General features: G+C 38.5%; 1 protein-coding gene across 1 annotated transcript in view; it reads left to right on the forward strand.

Annotated features, from left to right (window-relative positions):
* Positions 1–1,462: 1,462 nt before the first annotated feature.
* Positions 1,463–9,705, forward strand: part of LOC135209993 (glycine receptor subunit alpha-2-like) — a gene marked incomplete in the record, with an annotated part of 455,240 nt that continues 446,997 nt past the window's right edge. Inside the window, 1 exon segment of the mRNA XM_064242724.1 lies at positions 1,463–1,654.

A 9,705-nucleotide genomic window follows, 5' to 3' on the forward strand; every position in this document is an offset into this window, starting at 1 on the left:
AGCTGCTGCTCCTTTTATTCCTTTGATAGCTGACTAGATAATCTAGTATACTACTGGGCCTAGTGTTCATCTGGTAAACAGTTGAGATCCCCAAGGAGGTGGTTTTTCCTTTCATCTGGTTCCTTGTTAGATTGCCTTGTATTAGCCTCTGCTGCACAGAAACAGATTGACAAAAGTCCTGGATATGGCAAGTGAGACTTCATATTGGTTCCCTTAGGGTATTATTGTCATCAGTGCACCTCATGAGATGCAATGTAATCATTACTAAGGTTCTTTACTGTGTCCTTTTGACTCCTAGCTGCAACTGCTTTTATGCCTTTTACTGCACCCCTGTTCATATTCTCTTTCTTCCATCCTCTATAGGAGGTTAGTGCCGTCAGTGGACCTCATGCAGTGCACTGTAGGCATTACTTAAGGTTTTATGCAGTGTGCCTTCAGCCCCTAGCTGCAACCATTTTTGTTCCTTTTACTGTACCCCCTTTCATATTCTCTTTCTTCATATTATTTTCCACCTTCTCCTAACACTTGATTCATAGTGCAACTGCGAGGTTCTCCTCCTGTTACACCTTTCAAACCTTTGATTGTCAATTTCCATATCAGCGCTGAATGACCCCATAGGTCCCAGTGCTTGCTTGGCCTTTGGCCTAAATTCTACATTCAACTTGGCTCTTTCTTCCATCTTACTTTCATCTAACAGTTGATTCTTAGTGCAACTGTGAGGTTTTCCTCCTGTTACACCTTTCAAACCTTTTCACTATCAATTTCCATTTCAGCGCTGATTGGCTATAGTTGCCCCAGTGCTTGGCATGCATTCCTAAAATCTATAAATCAATCACTCACTCAATCGACTTTGTATGTGATCTTGGTTTCGCAATGATTTCGTGTTTGGAGTGTACATAATGCATTCATAGCTAAATTAGATGCCAGAGTATCACTGTGGGAAATTAAATGCTATGTAATGCCAGTCATTAAGATGATTTTCAATATAATGAGGACGGTATCATAGGAAATGGATGGTATCCTCTAGCTGTGGGAAGGTGTCCATTGAAGAATTTACTTAATATTTTTTTAGAAGAATCTCCTTGATAATGTTTGCAACATTTGCCGTACTATAGGGAACCTATAATAACAAATCATGTTTCAAAAATAATTGATTGATTGACTTGGTTATGAAATTTTTAAGGAGATTAAGAGTCCGAAATCAGAATTGCCTATCAGGCTGCTGTCCCGATTTGATTACCCGTAACTTGGCCATGCACATTTGAAATCGAATAATGCTTGTAAATTAACAATTACGTACAAATTTTGGATATATTTTATGTAAAATATTGCCATGGAATATATTTATCCCAGTTCTTGGAAGTGTAGGAGCAATTGCAGTGTAAACCGGAGAGGATGTTTGTGCCACATGAACGTATTCGAACGCATTGTTAACACCGAATTCGAAGGAGTTAGAAGACGTGACGCCAAACCAGACTAATTGCCGGCCAGTTCTGAAAGCGCTTGATTAATGATAAGATGTGATCTCTGTGACACAATAGTGTTGCTGAGCCCAAATTGCTTGTGTAAGATGTGTGCTTGTCGGTTAAGTGAATAGTGTATCCTTGGTGCGTACGTCGACCTGCAAGTGAACTGATTTGACCTGGGACACGTGGTAAGGGATTATTTTGCTCTTTTTAAAAGTGGTTTTGGTTTCGCAGTGTTCATCTAGCCATTTTGCTATACTATAGGCCTAGGCCTACTTTTAGAGAATATATTTCCATTCACACGATCGTGGCAACATTAAATTACACCAGTTCTGATTATTTTATATATTGTGATACGGCAGTTAAATTTGTTTTTTCTCAGTAGACCTTAGAGTAATTAGCCTAGGTTATATTAGGATTGAAAAATGCATACCTACGCTCCCAATTCGTACTAACATTTTGCACAGGTTCAGGATGATTTTATTGCTAAGCGATTGCGATTTTGTTGGAGGAGGCTTAGGCTTATTGAAAATGATGCATATAACAAGTGGGCATTTGCGCGTTTCCCTTATTTTGATGACGGTGTTTATGGAGTATGAAATGTACAATTTGAACCAAAGGCGAAGGGCTGGGATCGTTGACGTCATTCATTGCTGAAAGGAAGTTAATTAAGAATATTAGGGTTGAGAGTTGTAACAAGAGGAAAACCTCGCAGTTGCTCTATGAAACTAACTGTTAGGAGAGGTTGAACTAAGAAAACATGAACGGAGGTACGGTAAAGGAAACGAAAGGGGTTGCGTCTGGCTATCTAGCTAAGGGACGCTGCATAGAATCTCAATGACAACTGTGTACCGCATGAGGTGCAATGACGGCACTCCCCCCCCACCCCCCTTTACCGGGGACGGTATTGTTGAGTATTCATTGTTGTAGTCTATTGTAGTAGTGTTAATATAAGTAGCGACAGCTGGTGTATATTTGCTATTGGCTTTATATTGAGATCCCCAAATAGGCCTAGACCGTTAATATTTGTGACGATTCCATCCGTCTTGTTTTGTGGTAAGTTCATTTCCGAGAAACGGTTAAATACAAACGGTACATTTCCTAAATGAATTTTAACCTATCTTAGAGCTTTGGTTCACGTGGTAGTATATAACTTCCTAAGCATATCTTTTTAACAAGAAGGTGTGGAGTTGTGATTTTGATTGACCAAGATACTAGCGTCATTCCCAAACGTGGTACTAGCCTATGTCTTTAGTGTAGAGTTGGTCCCCCAATGTTTTCTTGAATTCAGATATGCCTACATCTTACTCTGGCCTATAGGTGTAGGTCAAACTGGAGAATACTTCCTCTGCCTGTTAGCTCGGTAACTACAGGTTTACTTGCAAAGGCCCCATGTTTAGTACCTGCTATCTTGGGGATGAATATATAGTAATATGAACATAATCAAAAGATGGTGGGAATCAGGCCTCTGCAGTAGTCTGCAATTTTACCCAGGACTGTGTATTGCATTCTTATGACGGATACTATTGGAGGTTACACGAGTCATTGGTGCATTTATTAACATGACCGGGAGAATGACATTTCCCGGTAGATATTCAAATTGCTTATGCATAGAGAGGCTTGACCTTCTAAATTCTAATTATGGACTGTGAAAGGCTCTCTTAACGGACTAGCTATTTGAATCTAGTCCGCAGAGAGAGCCTACTACCCATGGAGTGCTTCCAACGGAGTAGGTGATGGCTTGTATTCACGTGAAAACAGTGCTGAAACTTTTAAAAGTAATTTGGATGTTTCCTTAGTATAGGAGTAACCGGAGCTCATTTTTTTTTCCCATAAGCCTAACTCAATCACCCCTCATATCCCAGAGGTCAAAGAAATAAGTGTTGGCATTCAGCAGAGTTAGGGCTAGACGGACAATTCAAACTTCAGCGGTAGTTGCCGTTATGAAGGGAGAGCGCGAGGTTTTCCTCTGACTCGGTGCTGTCAACCAAATTAGAGGCGTTGAACAGTAGGAAAATCTGGACTTATGACAACTTTAGATGAGGAAAGAGTGGAGAATGAGCAAAACTTTCATAAGTTACGATAGCGTCCAGACGGGGTTTTTTTTTTTAATATTGTCCGATGCCGCCGAAAACCTTTGACTTAATTCACTAGGGCATTATATCTCGAATATCAAAATTTGATACAAATTACAGAAGATAAGTATTAACGTAAGAAACTTGTAGTGTAGTAACTCTGAGGGAAGGATTACTGATTTCGAAATTAAAGTTGCACTTTATTTCATTTAATACAAAAATTAAGATACGTAGAATTGTGTGTGAACTGAACACTTTGATACAGGAACTTCTGAAACAAAGATATTTACATAAATGTATCCATTAGAATATAATAAAAAAAATATTTTAATCCTTTATCATAACCACAAATCATCACATTTGATTATAACTCAAAGTTGGGCAGGTGGTTCAAATGCAGGTTGTTGTAGGTCTACCACAATTTCTTCTTCATGCGGAAGACGCACGTCCACGTGCGGCTAAAAACAAAATGTTTTGTTCCTTGTGCGTCTAGTCCGGTAACGCACCTGACGTCACGCCCGCTCATGCGCCGTGTGGGGCCACTCGTGTTTGAACTATAACAGTTGATCGAAACGCACAAAACGCGTAGCCGTGTTAGACGCACGCGACGCGCCGCGCCGGATTCGGTGGGGCCTTACCCTTAGTCGAGTGCCCCACCCCCACCCAACACTCATCTTACCACAGTTAACCACCAACGACTAATTCCAGCCCCACCCCCTACCCTCCACCCAACACTCGTCCTACCACAGTTAACCGCCAACGACTAATTCCAGCTCGCTTTGAGGAATACTCCTATGTAAAAAAAATAAAAAATAACTGGTTTGTATACCTACGAAAGTACAAATGACTTTAAAAAATATCTTGATATTTATAACTGCCAAAGCAGCGTGGGATTTCGTTATTCATAGTATTGTGGTGTCAAAATAAGTATCTTTCCAGGTGGAATATGGTAATTTCAGTTGTACGTAATAGGTAAATTTCCACTTCAACGAAGCATGGCATTTATTCAGCAAATGAAATTTAGCTGTAAAATGGCCCAAAACGTTCCGAAAAGGAATGCACTTCTTGGACAAACAAAAGTTTGGTCGGAGATAAATGGGACGGTAGAGACAAGGAGAGAGAGAGAGAGATATGGAATGCCTCTGCGTTCTTAACTGGGAGCATGGCATTCATTTAGGTAGAATGTTTGCTGTAAAATAACGAAGAAACTAATAAATACTGATAACGGTTCATTTCTGAACTAGATATGCGTTGTGCGTGTTCCCAATAGTGAACTGCATTGGGTACAGGAGAAACCGGCTGTCTCCCAAATGCACAGAGGGAAAGAATGTTCATTGCGTATTTGTTTATTTTTTCCGCATTTCACATCACGAAATAGCAGTTTTCTCAAAACGACGTTATTTGCAAACAGAAAAGGAAGTTTCGTTCCTATTGTGAATTCGCTGCGTCTCACGCAGGAAAAATAAAAACTTTTTATCGGTGATTATCATAGGAAGTCTTCATGGGGTATTCTGCATCTGAAATTCTTACCTCATCGTCTCAGAAACAACGATTTTTTTTAAGAAATTACGTTTATACAGGCACATGTCTTAGCATCATTATATCAAGAAAATAAAGATATTTCGAATGCAGTAAATAGTACTTCAACCCTTCGATTTCGCCTATAACATTTTTCATCCTTGCGATAAAACTGCAAGATAAAAAATGTAATGCCCTTTTCCCCTTCATAAAAGTAAACACAAAAGGTCATGCATGGCGCAGGTGAAAATATATTTATCCCCACCAGAATTCTCAAAGTCTTGGGAGGTAGAGGCAAGGCCACCTCTTACAAACCCGTTATTACTCTTGACAGCCACCAAAGCGACTCCAACAAGAAGTTCGACCTTTGCTGTCATTTTCTTTCTTTCGTTTTCCCCTCCTTTTTATTCGAATCCCTTTGAGATTTTTTTTCTCACGTCCTCTTCCTGCCTTTTTTTCGCTTTCTCTCCAGCCAGAACAAATAAGCACCAATTAAATAACGTGAGCGTCCGCGCATGGTTGGATTTTTTTTTCTTTCTTTTTAATCATCTGGAGAGTGAACTGGAGTCTTCTGGTTCCCAGAGGGGCTGTGGTGTCAGAATCATTTACTACTGATTTTCCAAAGTGGGGTTTTGGTGTCTGTATGGTTAGGCAATAATTCATAGGGTTTTTAAAGGTTTTCTTACCTTTCGTGGCTATAATGGCGTTGCCACTCAGCTCTGAATGTAAGTTTGGTGTAATTTACCAATTTCATTTCGAAATTTCCAGCCTCATAAACACTGACTTTTAACTCTAAAAGGAATTTTGATTTCATTTACGTGCAATGTCAGGAGAGAAACCTTTGATGTCACAGTGAATGTTGTAGGTATGAACAGTTATTTTTTGTGATGAGGAGACTCCAAGGTATGAATAGAAGGTGGTGTCTTTAATTAGGTGATTTGTACAGTTTCATTTTGTTTATAATGTTATATGAGTAGGTTTGTTTGGTATTCATATTGATTAACCCGGAATGTATTCACCTACGCGTCACTGCCAGGTGCTTGTAATAAACATTGCGGGGATCAAAGATATCGTTTTTTAATATATAGAAATATACAGAAATGTGTGTATATAATACTTAGATTCCCGAGGGACTAGTACTAACCACGGGGGTGCCATTTGAGATTTAGACCAATGGTTAATACTAGCTCCTCGGAGGTGATGCTATAGGTGGATGTTTACCTGGTTGAGACGTTCATATGGTAAATGATATATTGACGAATATTGCGTTAAGGTTAAAGTACTTTCAATCATCAGACATCTAGTTCTGCAATGGAAGTTTTAGGTATGACGAGCCTTACGATGAGTGGTAAGAGTAAATAAAAGTTAACAGGGTCTAATTAATGAAGCATTCTTATGGGCTTTATGTATCATTTGTGATAACTATGCCTATGGAAGAAGTCTGGATGTCTGTCTGGACTAGTACTATTGATTGTTTTTTAGCCATTTGGTTGTGAATACAAAAGGTTATTAAAAATAATCTAATACTATATATATATATATATATATATATATATATATATATATATATATATATATATACCTTCTATACTGATTGGTATGAGTCATGTTGGTTTTGGGGGGAAATTACCTGGATTACACGAGAGAATGGAAAAATTACCAGAGCTTACTTGCGGGAATTGGAAGTTGATTGGTAGGTAGCCCAGCGTTTGTTTGCTAAGCGAACTCGAGGGAATAAAGAAACAGAGAGAGAATAGTAGTAGTAGTAGTAGTAGTAGTAGTAGCAGTTGTAGTTAACATTGAGTATAGACAGAAGGGAAATTGAAACGAAAGGTTTTAGACTCATGGGTCCCTGAATTCCCGCACAAGATAAAAAGAAGAGGAGAACGAGGAGGAAGGTGGGGGAAGAGCATTTGTCAGCTCGTTTACGTTTATCATGGGATCAATTTGCTGTTGAGAATTGCTCTCCCGTTTGGCTCGCATGTATCTTGATTAGGTCTCTGGCATTCGAAAACGTTCGAGGCTGGAGTGTAGGTTATCGCCGCGCTCCCTTTGGAAAAGATCTTTGCAACTAGCAAATTGACTTGTGTCGCGCATTTTCAGTTCCTTCTATTTGTGTCCCATTCGGTCTCTGTGCTTCTTGGAAATAAAACTAAAATTCGGATAGCTTTATTGCGATTAGACTACTTAGATTTGTTACATTACTTGTAGGATGAAGACTCACATCTTCCAGGGATGTTAATCATTACTTATAGGATGAAGACTCTCATATTCCAGGGATGTTAATCATTATTTATAGGATGAAGAACCCATTTTTTCGGGATGTTAATCATTACTTATAGGAGAAGACAACAATTCCGGGAGTTAATTCATTTACTTATAGGAGAAGACTCACCATCTTCCAGGGATGGACATTACTAAGGATGAAGACATCTTCCAGGGATGTTAATCATTTATTTATTAGGATTGAAGCTCACATCTTCCAGGGATGTTAATCATTACTTAAGGAGGATGAAGACACATCTCCAGGGCGGTTATCATTACCTTTTTTATAGGGATGAAGACTCACATCTTCCAGGGATGTTAATCATTACTTATAGGATGAAGACACATCTTCCAGGGATGTTAATCATTACTTATAGGATGAAGACTCACATCTTCCAGGGATGTTATCCAATGTGACAAATTGTCTGTTTTGCAAGAGTATCAGAATAGTGTTTGTTGCTTGTTTTGTGTAGTATACAGTAGCCTTGTAATTTATGAGGTTTTGGGGCTCTGCCTGTTTCCTGTGTGATTGTTTTATTTTTTCAGTAAGAAAGGCCTGAATACGCAAACCATCATTGCTTGTAAAACCACATTAATATGAATTATCTTGCAAAGGGAAAGTCTCCGGGGGGCGGGGTGGGGGGTTAGTGCCAATAGTGCACCTCATGCTGCACAGTGTAGGCATTACTTAAAGGTTCTTTGCAGCGCGCCTTCGGCTCCTAGCTGCAACCCCTTACGTTCCTACGTTCCTGTTACCGTACCTCCTTTCATATTCTCTTTCTTCCGTCTTATTTTCCATCCTCTTCTAACAATTGATTCATAGTGCAACTGGAAGGTTATCCTCCTGTTACTGTTTTCTGTCCACGTTTGAGCGCCGATTGCTATATAGGTCCCAGTGCTTGGCCTTTTGCCCAAATTCTACTTTTTATTCATTAATTAAATTCTATATTCAGTCTCGAAGGGACAGCCGATACAAAACGCATTCTAGTCTTTTCCAAAATTTCAGCACCAAACCTCTTGCGATTCGCTTCGATGAAAAATCTAATTGGGGGTATTTGAAAAGTCCCGTTCAACCAGGTCGCCGTGTGCGAGGTCACGACCTCTGCCCCGTTTCTTCAAGTGTGGATTCTCGCGAGAGCGATTAAATGGATCTGGATTGAACGGTCGGGGAATCCGGACGCGTCCGTTTTTTCCGAAGAATTTTTATGAGAATTTTTTGTGGGGGGGGGGGGGATGACGTCATCAGCAATGACTATATATATATATATCATAAGATATATACATATATGAATATATATATATTATATATGATATTAATAGATATATATTATGGAGAAATGATGCACATTTGCATGTTATACATAGTTTGAAATATATATACTATATATATAATATATACATACATGCATACAAACAAAATATATATATATATAATGAGTGTATGATTTATTTACTCTCTTTTTTATGCTATTTACTGTTTAGGCCATTTCTAGGTATGATAGTTGTAGACGCATTTCAACCAACAACATTATCACATCATTATTGTACCAATATTAATCAACACGGAATCTTGACAAGGGAAAAAAATGCTACATGGGGGAACACAGATGCCTGTTAGGCCTATCTATGGATAGGTCTATTTATTCGTCGAGTCATTTTGACCTCCGTTAACGGGCGATTTCCATTATAGGTTAATGGTGATGTACAGAAGGGTAACCCGTAGAGTATTTTGTTTGTTTGTTTTGTGTATGGTATTTTTTTTTTTCATTCTTATACATTCAAATGATAATGTACGTTTTGCCCCGTATAAAGGTTCTGTATTTTTGCATAAATATATGTATACAGATATGAATCGGTGTTAGTCAGTGTAAATGTGTATATTTACTGCATGTATAGTTTATAAGACCTCTGCTGTATATGGTATGTTCTTTTGTATGTGCAGTATAGAGGTTCGTCACAGTAGTCACTAATACGACCACATACACATACATACACACACACACACACACACACATATATATATATATATATATATATATATATATATATATATATATATATATATGTGTGTGTGTGTGTGTGTCTGTGTCTGTGTCTGTGTCTCTGTATGGATGTGAATATATATACTATAAACTGTAGCAGAGAGATCCATAACAATTTAGTATTTTCCCCTTTTATAGCAAAGAGAAAAGATGAAATGTCTTGCGGTTATATATATTTCTATCAGTGTATACCGGAATTATGTCCCATAATATTTTCCCGCTGTCATTTATATCCTCATTAATAATTCAGGTAATGAGAGAGATTTCTGGCGTATCCACTTTGCCAGATGGTCGTTATAAGGAACTTCCTTTTTTACGAGGTATGTAATTTTTAGGAGG

This window comes from Macrobrachium nipponense, chromosome 39, assembly GCF_015104395.2.
Source record: "Macrobrachium nipponense isolate FS-2020 chromosome 39, ASM1510439v2, whole genome shotgun sequence".
Lineage (NCBI taxonomy): Eukaryota > Metazoa > Arthropoda > Malacostraca > Decapoda > Palaemonidae > Macrobrachium > Macrobrachium nipponense.